Here is an 11,336-nt window from a genome sequence, read left to right on the forward strand (position 1 = left end):
TGACCATTAGCCTTCAGCAGCTTTCGCATCTTTCATACTTAACGTTTACAGGACCAACATGCCTTGCACAGTTATTCACATTCTTTTTACAAGTCATGCAAGGACAGTAGTGCTCGGTTGTGGTTTAGTATCAGTGTCAAGTTTCCTTGCTTGCATAAAATTCTTTTTCAGTTTGCCGAGTTGTATTTTCACTCTCAGGGCCATGACAGCAGCACCTCAGGAACATAAAAGCACCATTAGTTCAACGCGTTAAAAAAATTCCCAAAGGTTGTGTAACAAAGAAAAACAAGCACTTGAAATTTCTCTTCTTATGTATGTACCAAGAGTCGCTTGAAGCCATGACTCGTGAATAAACATCAACAATGCAAATTTTAGTGCACAATCTGCAGTTATTTATCTCTGCTGCCTTAGAACACGATGCGACTCATCCTTTCCAATTATATGCAGTGCTGTCAACATACGCTAATCCAAACCTTCAAATATTACGTGATGGTTCAAGACCAAGTCATTTTGGTTAAATAGATCACCTGCTTTCAGCGCAGAAAGTCCTACAGTGATCTCTGATGACGTATTTTAAAACTACTTGCAAGTAGGGCGACGTTTATCTTGTAAATGCTGGATGGAGAGCTGTTGTGTGGCAACCACTGCTTTATGACCACTATTCGTTGCTGATACCTACATGTGGCTCGTTTATTGATACCTAGCATCTTAGGCAGACCTCCTGCATTCTGAGGAAGGCTATCCGCTTCTGCAGGGTCCTTTTGTGTGGATGGCGGGACAAATTTTTAAGGGGCAAGGTTTTTTGCAATGCAGGCAGCCAATGTAGAGCTGTTGGACTCAAGCAGATGTTGCTCAAAGGCATGGTCCATGTTTGTTCTTATTACAGGAGGAATTATATGGACACTAACACATTTTTGACATTACTGTCACCATATCTTGTTCCAAGGCGATAAGATCGGCCTGCGTGTTGCATGTTCTACTTGCAAGTGAGAGCTTGCGAAAGCTGCTGATGGGCGTGGCTGAAGCAGAGATATAATACGCCGGCAGCCTTGGCAGCCTTCGTTCCATGAAACACACAAGAGAGCAATCTTGAAGCTACAGAAAAAGTGTATAAAGGCCTTGGTATATTGTGTTATGCTCAATAAATATTTTCATATGTTTTGCAGAAAATGTTAAAAAAGACTTTACACAAAAACTTTTCCTACCATAGTTTACGAAATGTTCTTTCTTTTTAAAGCACTTTGGAACGTTTGCACGAATTGGGGTTTCAGTCACTATATGTCCTTGCTTGTCAATTTTGATTGTCATAACGAAATATGGGCAATGGACAAAAAAAAAAAATAGTTACCTTTTTTTTCTAATAGCTTTCTTCATATTTTAACTTCGGTGTATACACGTCAAGTACCTCAGCTTGATGAACCTGACATGTATATTTTCTTGCCCCCCTTCACTTGATCACATAAGATCGATCATTGCTCGTTAATGCAAGTTGTCCTATATTGGTATCAGAAAATACCAGTACAGTTGTTAAGTGCTTGGTAACTTTTTATGCAGGTCATCCTACATTCACATCATGTCTAAAACACAATATCAACAGTATATTTCCGGTTCCCAAAACATAATTTGGCACTTGCAGTCCAAGAACATGGCCGACCTGACCTTGCAAAATTTTTTTTTTATGCACAAGATAAAGTTGTTTCACTTACTCACTCCTTAGCAAAAGTAATACATTCCACCCAGCTTCGGGATGACTTTAATCATGTGGAGGTATGGTGTGAAAATAATGATATGGTACTAAATACTAATAAATGAGTTCACGTCGGTTTTATCAAAAGGGTCAATAGGTTTACAAATCAGTACATCTTAAACAATGAAGTTATTAGGAAAGAACACAAATACAAGTACTTGGGTGTCACATTTTCTGAGAATGGGGGATGGTCTGAACACATTGCCAGTGTTCTCAGCAGAGCTGGAAAAGCCCTAGGCTTTTTACAAAGAAATCTTAAACCTTTAACCAAGGGGGTTAAACAGGCCACATATTATGCTTGTGTGAAACCAATACTGTGATACGCCTCTCCTGTATGGGATCCGTTTCACAAAGTACACATTCATTCTTTAGAGTGCATTCAGTCGATAGCAGTAAACATTGTTCTGGGAAAGTATGACTGAGCTGAAGGCTCCCAATGTATGAAAAGAGAACTTGATTGGCAATACTTTCAAGATCGAAGACGGAATCCAAGATTGAAACTATTTTATTCAGTCTATAACTAGAAAATAGGCATTAATCCTTCAGAATATCTAAAACCAGCGCATTATCATTTCTCTCGTCATGACCACAAATTGAAAGTACGGCCATACAACCCCAGAACAGATCTTTTTAAGCAATTTTTTTTCCGCGAGCCATTATCGAATGAAATATGTTACCAGCTGATTTAGTTGGCCACAAGACTGCGGGTTCATTCTATGAGGCGCTGTGTCCCCCCCCCCCAATAATGCCTAAGATGGCGCTGCGGGTAATCTTCCCCCCAAAAAAAAAATGCCATTTCCACGCTTGTGCAATCCGAGTAGACAGCAGAGGTGGCGACCCAGCATCATCATCTGGCAACTGCAACTCAAGTTCTGTTTCATCGTATTACCCTGTCCAACACGCTTCTCCCCCTTGCTATACTTCACTATGCATGGGTCATGCTAGGCTAGGAGCTGTTTGGCACATACCCACGGTTTGTGGCACAATAGCTATACAACGAAAGCAAAAAAAACAACAGCGCTTAAGAGACGATTACAAGAAAGAGCGACAAATAATGCACTACTAACAGCAATTTTTCTTGCTGCAAGGCAATAAATAAAAATGCAGATCCCATCACCACGAAAAACCTACATGATAAGTTTTAAAAACAGATAAATGATACTCTTCGCAACAGCGAACTCGTCTTTAACAAAACAAAGCAACTAAGTACATGTGACTTCAATTTGTATCATCTTAAAAAATGGTTTCCTTCTTGCTCAGGGATAACCAGGTTGTGTTGACTCGCGCATCACCTTTACTGATAACTGCATTAGCTACAGCAATGAGCTGCGCAAACTCTTGGAAATAAATGGCAAGCATCTTGCATGAAGAAAAGTTCAGAGTACATCCACACTTCGCACAATGTAGAGCGATGTTGCTTCCCTTTTTGTGGCTCAAGTTATACAAGTGTCCTCTGAGTCGCAGGTTGAGGCACCTCCCCTTTTGGCCGATCTAAGTTTGACCACAGGACATGCCGACCTCATATAGCACACCCACAGCGCACCTCACAAACGATCAGTCTCACGTGCTTTCTGTTGCGTGCTGCTTCCTTTGGTCCTTTTCAGTTCACCGAATTGCAAATCCTGCCCAACTTGTTGGGGGCGTCAAGCACGACTGGAACTCCGATCCACCCAGCTTCTTTCCTGGTGCCATGCGAAACACCGTGAATATAGGGAATCACACTAGCTTTCTTCCAGTCTCTTGATTTCTTTAGCTGTGCGCATCACCCTATGGGGACATTAGAAGGGTCGAGGCAAGGCCACCTAAATCTGAAGGGGGGAACCCGGTGTCGGTTAGTCTTCGTACTTGAGTCAGAAAACTGATGGCATATTCAGTTGACCATTTACGAGCGCTCTGAAAAGTGGCTGCGCATTCAGTTTGTATAACTCCAGCCCTGATCTTAAAGAACCAACCAAAGGTTGGTTCTTTAAGAGCATCAGCCTCCGGTCAGCGCTTTGATTTCGAAGTGAGAGTGGCGCGATCTGACCGGGAGAACGGATCACGTGACACATTCCAGCAAATCACATGGCTGCCAGTAGATGAACCTAGAGTTACTTTATATGCTCCCTACAGTACAAAGGCAGCATATACAGTAACTCTAGGTGAACCAGGTGAACAGCGCCAACAAGGCAAGCGGGCATTTTGGAAGTGGAGAACGCCGGGCGCATAATACTTTGTGCACCTGTGTTGTTAGTGGGGTTTCTGAGTGTGTGTGTGTGGTGAGTTCACGGCAAGGTTCTTTTTGGCGTTGCATAGTAAGTTAGTTGCCAGACTTGGGGGTATTTGCTCCTGCATTTCCAGCTTTTCCATATAGTTCCTGCGTAATCCGTTGTGCGTGTGCGGTCTGTTGACATGGCATTTTTACTTAGCGCCCTGTGTTTTACAGAAGTGTCGGCCCACTTTCTCCGCTGTATTTTCTATTATAATATTAAGATATCGGACTTGATCGTGCCTCGGAAGCAGGGAATTAGCGAGTTTGGGCTCGAAGCAGGGAACCCACGCACAACGACAGATTTAACGGGGGGACTGAAAGGCGTTGCAAAAGTCCGTATAGAGCGTGGGCAGCATACATCATTGTCATTGAAATATGAATACCTCTGTAGCTGTGCGTGCCCTTCTGGCTTCCCGGTAACCAAGGCGACTCGTGCTCATCAGGGACGCTGGACACGAGCTCACCATGTACAATTGAAAAACACTGAGAGCCGATGAGAAAAAATTACAGGAAAGCTTAAACTGTACGAGCAAACATACCTGCCAGATTCAGCAGCAGTCTAGCAACACTGGCCCAACGTCTGGCAACTGGCTTATGCAACGCCAAACCAAACCCTCTAGGAAGATGTCTGCGACATGAGTCATAGACCTGGTTCTCGGCCCTCTCTGTTCTCTTCTCTTCCGCTCGCTCAAACAAAGTCGGCTGTGAGCGCTCGCTGCGGCAGCCACTTCAAACCTTGCCGCCTCTGAAATTAAAGCAATGTCTGCTGTGGTTTTCGGAGGCAACAGTGCCATATCTCTGTGGTGGCATCACTTCTGAATCCAGCGAAAGTAGTTCTGTCGGCTGCGAGCGCTCCTTGCAGAAAAAGCACTGAACTACGAGGAATCTCCCGTCCTCATGGGAAGGCGTGCAATGTCTCGGGCATCTTTCTAGAGAAGGCGCTGGCCAAACAGAACCTTGCCATTCAGATCTACGAAGCCCTAAATGCACCATGTCAAAATAGAGATGGCTAGCGAAGGTGGAGGAAACAATGCTGTCGCTACAGCAGCTTGCACACAGCCACATGATTTGCCTTGACGATAGCAGCTTGGACCATGACGATCGCCAGATTTATGTGCTGAGCTCAGAAAAGCTGTCGCTGTGTCCCGACGTGTCAGAGATGTCCACTGAACAGATCGGCACCATTTGTCAAAGCGGCGTAAAAATGTTTGCCTGGCAGCTTCCAGTGCTGGCTATGCGGTTTTATTACAGCCACGCTGCTCCTAGGGTTACTGTATATGCTACCTTTAGTTCACATATACAGTAACTCTAGCTGCTCCCAGATCACCAATGTATTCGGTTGGTACGCTGCCTTTCGCGCTCTGATTGCGAACTGCCTCAACATCTGGCGACTCCGAGCCTGAGGACTCGAGTGGCCAACCGAATATGCCATAAGGTCAGTCTGATAAACACATGACTGCGAAAGGGCGTTACTAAGGGTGGCGTATTTGATGGCTCTCTCCATGAGTTTCAAAATGGGTTGAATGAGATAGGGAACAAGGCCTTTTTTTTTTAAGCACGGGACATACTGCCAGCAAACATAATCCCCCAAAAAATTAAACTTGTGTCAAGAAACCGTAGCTCGCCTAGCACCAGAACCATGGTTCGTCAGGGGGAAGCTGGTTAAAACGGCACGAAAGATATCAGTCATGGGCGTTACTTGAGAAGTTGAATCAGAGTCTGTCTTCCGGAAAAAAATCAGGAAGTCGTCAATGTATCGGAACACACAATGAACGCTCGATTCAGAAGGTTCAACCTCGAATAATCGGTTCATGCTTTTCAAGAAAGGGTTGCTCAGTACTGGCACGAGACGAAATTTTATGGAAGCTCTTTTTTTCTGTACCGTCACTTCATCGTTCAAGGTGGGAATGGTAGACTGAAAGCATCACAGTAACATCTCTAAGAAACTGTTGACGCTTACTCCCACAGTTGGGCAAAGCCAGAGCGCCTCGCCTCCTATGCAAAGCACCTTATTACACCAGTGTCATGAGGCACCAAGATGCCGCTTGAAGTGACGAACAGAACACGCAAGTACGCGCAATAAATCAAAAGCAGTTTGTGGAACGTGCCCTCGTGGCAGACAAAAAAGAGGAAAGAACGGGCCACGTTGGCCACTCCATCTCGAGAGAAGAAGGCGCTTTGGCCAGGCCGGACGCCAACGTTCAGGAGGGCAACATTGCCAAAGATATCTCGTCGGACGTAAACGCCCCAAGGACTCTGTACATGGCACATCTTCTGCTCGGGCGCCCAGCGGACGCAGCATCTGCGACAACCGGCCTGGCCCTTCTCATCCGGCAGCATCGAGGCAGCCACGACTATCAAGTCAAGGCCCATAGCTTGAGCGCGGCGCCTCTTTGAACAGTTTTTAAAGATGCTTCTAATGTTAATTGTAGTGATATGCTTTTGTATATATATCTCGTGTGGGCTCTTTTCTGTTTGAATATATGTTTGTGTGCCGTGCAAGTTGCGTCCACTTCCTTGCTGCCCTAGCCAGAGTCTCTCGCACGACTCAATAAGCCTACTCCCCGAACCTTTTATTGCGTAACAACCAGCTGAGCAGTGCTTCCAACCTGCAGAGGCACTTTTTCCCTCTCTGGAGTGAAAAAATTCTCTAGATTTCTAGAGCAGCTTTTTGAAGGCTAATGTGTTTATCTGTGGAAAATAACTTCAATGTTCATTTTATAATGTAATGGTGCATTCGTTTGAAAGTATCCACTGAAATCATTGTGCTGAAGCTGACTGTCTCAGTACCAATTTCAAGGCTTTGAACAACATTTTACTTTATGAAATCATAAAGGTGTAGTGGTCATGACATTGGAGAGGGGAGCATTAATATCGCAGTATTTCATATAAATGTTGGTGGCCATATTGTGGTGTTTTGGTTTATACTCGTATATATACATAGAGATGGCAAGACCAATTCGACATAACCCATACCACGAGGCACCGAAAGAACGCGAAGAAATCCAAGAATAAGTCCAGAAAATGCTCGATGATGACATCATTCAGCCGTCAAAAAGCCCTTGGGCATCACCGGTAGTGCTAGTTAGGAAGAAAGACGGCAGCTTACGCTTCTGTGTGGACTACCGCAATCTTAAGTGCGTGACAAAGAAAGGCGTATACCCATTACCGCGCATTGACGATTCGCTTGACAGGCTGAGGCAGGCACGCTTCTTCTCGTCGATGGACCTGAAAAACGTACATTGGCAAATCGAGGTCGATGAGCGAGACAGAGAAAAGAGTGCTTTTGTTACGTCTGACGGGCTTTGCGAGTTTAAGTCTTGCCCTTCGGATTGTGCTCAGCTCCAGAAACATTTCAGAGACCGATGGCTACCGTCCTATCAGGCCTTAAGTGGGAGACGTGTGTGGTATACCTCGACGACGTCATTGTTTTCTCAGTAACATTCGAGGAACATCTAAGACAACTGCTATTAGTATTTTGAACAATATGGTCTGCCGGCCTAACGCTGAAGTCTGAGAAAGGTCATTTCAGTTTCAAGGAACTCTGATTCTTACGGCATGTGGTGAGCCGTGAAGGTGTTCGTCCAAACCCCGACAAGATCGATGCCCTCCCAAAATTTCCAGTGTCAACGGATAAGAAGGCCATGAGATGTTTTCCTGGCCTCTACCTACTACCGCAGATTTATTGCCAATTTTTCGCACATAGGGTCGCCCTTTGCATGCATGACGAGAGATGATGTTTCATTTTTATGGGGCAAAGAGGAACAAGCAGCATTTGACGATCTACGACAGTGCCTGCAGACACCACTTCTGCTTGCTCACTTTGACGAGGATGCTCCTACCATGATCCACACCGATGCCAGCGACGTAGGTTTAGGTGCTGTACTCGTCCAGTGGCAAGACTCAGCCGAGGGAGTGATTGCATATGCAAGTAGGACGCTTTCCCGTGCCAAGTCCCATTATTCCACAACGGAAAAAAAATGTCTTGCTGTAGTATGGGCAGTTATGAAGTTTTGCCTATACCTCTACGGTCGTCCCTTCCAAGTAGTCAGCGACCATCACTCCCTTTGCTGGCTGACCAACTTGAAGGACCCATCTGGTCGGCTAGCGCGCTGGTGCTTACGCCTACAAGAATTCAATATGACGGTCATCTATAAGTCCGGACGGCAGCACTCCAATGCTGGTTGCTTATCCAGGTCACCTATAAAGCAAGATGATGTCTCAGAAGAGGATGACATGGCGTTTTAGGAGTGGTCGACACGGTCACCATTTCGTCCAAGCAGCAAGAAGACAGCGAGTTGCTTCCTCTTATTAATTTTTTTAACGGCCAGTCTACAAGCATTCCCAAGATATTTGCAAGAAGCCTGCCATCATTCTGCTTGCGCAGTGGTGTCCTATATAAGAAGAACATTTCCTCCAGCAGAAGTGCCCACTTGTCGTCCCGACATCCATTCGCGATGAGATCCTGAGCGCTTGACACGATGAGCCAACCTACGGCCACCTCGGATACACTCACACATTGGCCAGAATCCAACAGATGTACTACTGGCCAAAGCTTCCAGGCACTGTAAAGCATTACGTCCGCACGTGCCTCGATTGTCAATCACGAAAATCGCCACCTTTTAAACCAGCCGGATTGTTGCAACCAGTTCAAGTGCCCACCGTGCCTTTCGCACAAATCAGAATGGACCTGCTTGGACCATTTCAGACTTCGCATACTGCAAACAAGTGGGTCATTGTCGCTACTGACTATCTTACTCGCTGCACAAAAACAAAGGCTTTATCAAGCAGAACCGCAGTAGAAGCGGCACAATTTTTCATTGAAAATATCGTTCTGAGGCATGGTGCTCCTAGGATTATAATAACGGACAGTGGTACCGCTTTCAGGACCATGCACCTTAAGTCAGTGCTTGAGCTCAGTGAAACATTGCATTGAAAAACTACCTCCTACCACCCATAAACAAACGGCTTAACCGAACGCCCCAACAAGACAATCGCCATAGAAGCGGCATGATTTTTCATTGAAAATATCGTTCTGAGGCATGGTGCTCCTAGGATTATAATAACGGACAGAGGTACCGCTTTCACGGCCATGCTCCTTAAGTCAGTGCTTGAACTCAGTGGAACAGCGCATTGAAAAACTACCTCCTACCACCCATAAACAAACAGCTTACCCGAACGCCTCAACAAACAATTGCCGACATGCTGAGTATGTACGTTGACGTTGATCATAATAATTGGGACGGCGTTCTACCATATGTGACGTTTGTCTATAATACGGTGCAGCAGGAAACTATCCGAAGCATGCCATTTAGTCTTCTTTATGGCCGTGACGTGACGACAATGTTTGATGCCATGTTGCTGCATGGCTGCGACGATACGGACACGGATGTTCAAGCCTTTACCCAACGAGCTGAAGAGACGCGGCAGCTAGCACCCGTGCGAATCGCCCGGCAGCAGAGTTACGATGCACAACGTTATAACCTGAGACACCGATACATAACTTATCAACCATAACTTATCAATTATGGGTAATATGCCGTGCCCCTCCCGAAGCAATAATACTTGGCGTATGCTATAGGCCCCCTCGAACTGACCCAGACTTCACCCGCAAACTTAACGAAATATTATCCCAGCTTACTAATAAACACCCTAACGCACGTATTCTGCTTTATGGGGATTTTGACTTTCCCTCCATTATTTGGCTCAATGAGGCTTCACCAACCTCGGGAAATACTGAAGCAAGAGAATTTGTCGATGTTTGCCTCAACTTTAACCTCGTCCAACAGGTAACCGAACCAACGCGCGTCACTAGTGAATCCTCAAACATTTTAGACCTGGTACTGACAAATAGCCCCGAAAGCTTAAAACCTATTGCATACTTACGTGAAATCAGCGATCACAAAGTTGTTCATGCCGTATTTAACTTCACCCAAAAATACGCCCCATTTTCTGCGAAACGATTCACTTGTATGATAAGGGTAATTATGAATTAATTAATCATGAATTACGAAATTGCTTGCCATACTTCAAATTCAATCTTGGTTCCTGTTCTCTCAATGACAGCTGGCTAATGCTTAAGGACAAGATAACTGACTTGACTAATAAATTCATCCCCACAGTGAGCTTTACTGCCCATAAAAATAAACCATGGTTTTCCAAAAGCTTGAAAACACTTGAAAATAAAAAAAAGTGCCTTTTCCGAGCTGCAAAGTGTAATGGTAATACGTGCGCATGGGCCAAGTACTATGCTGCGGAAGACGCTTATTATGCCTAAATTAGAAAAGCGAAACAGACATTCTATCATAATGATTTATCTAAAATTCTGAAATCTAATCCTAGAAAATTCTGGGAAATCATAAACCCGCAACTAACTCGAGACATCACGCTTAAAAATGATAAAAATGAAGACGTAAGCAACACTGTTTGTGCCAATACCTTTAACATCGAGTTCTCATCAGTGTTCACTGAAGAAGCCAACGTACCGTTTTCTACGCCACCTACTACGACATTACCAGTAATGGCCCCTGTTGTGTTTTCCGTTGGTGGCATTTCATCACTCATTGACAAAATAAACTTTCATCAATATTAACTCTAAATTGTTAAAAAATACAAAGGAAATTATCGCAGTGTACTTTTCGATGATGTTCTTGTTGTCACTCGAAACAGGAATTTCACCAGACGACTGGAAGGAGGGAAAGGTCATTCCAGTCCACAGATCAGGTAACAGACAGTCCCCCCTAAACTATCGACCCATTTCTCTTACAAGCGTCTCTTGCAAAATTATGGAACATGTTATATACTCTCACATCATGCACTTTCTTGACAACAATTTTTTTCATTCTTCCCAGCATGGATTTCGTAAATCATTATCCTGTGAAGCCCAACTTGCTATATTTATTCATGATCTATACTCTTCTCTCGACCGTCACTTTCAGACCGATGCAATCTTTCTCGGCTTCGCAAAAGCCTTTGATAAGGTACCAGACAAACGCCTACTGTTTAAACTTGCCCAGCTGAACCTGCACCCCAACATTCTTGCATGGATCACACAATTTCTTACTAACCGCTCCCATTTCGTCTCCATTAAAAATACCCGTTCTAGCTCCCTCCCAGTAACATCCGGTGTCCCCCAAGGATCTGTACTCGCACCCCTCTTGTTCCTAATATATATTAACGACCTTCCCATTTATGTATCTTCTCATATCCGTTTATTTGCCGACGACTGTGTCATCTATCGCACAGTTACTAACATATCTGATCAAACTGCACTCCAACAGGATCTTGATCTCGTGCAACAGTGGTGTGATCTTTGGTTAATGAAGCCTAATCCCACTA

The sequence above is a fragment of the Rhipicephalus microplus genome, chromosome 6 (assembly GCF_043290135.1).
Source record: "Rhipicephalus microplus isolate Deutch F79 chromosome 6, USDA_Rmic, whole genome shotgun sequence".
Classification (NCBI taxonomy): Eukaryota; Metazoa; Arthropoda; class Arachnida; order Ixodida; family Ixodidae; genus Rhipicephalus; species Rhipicephalus microplus.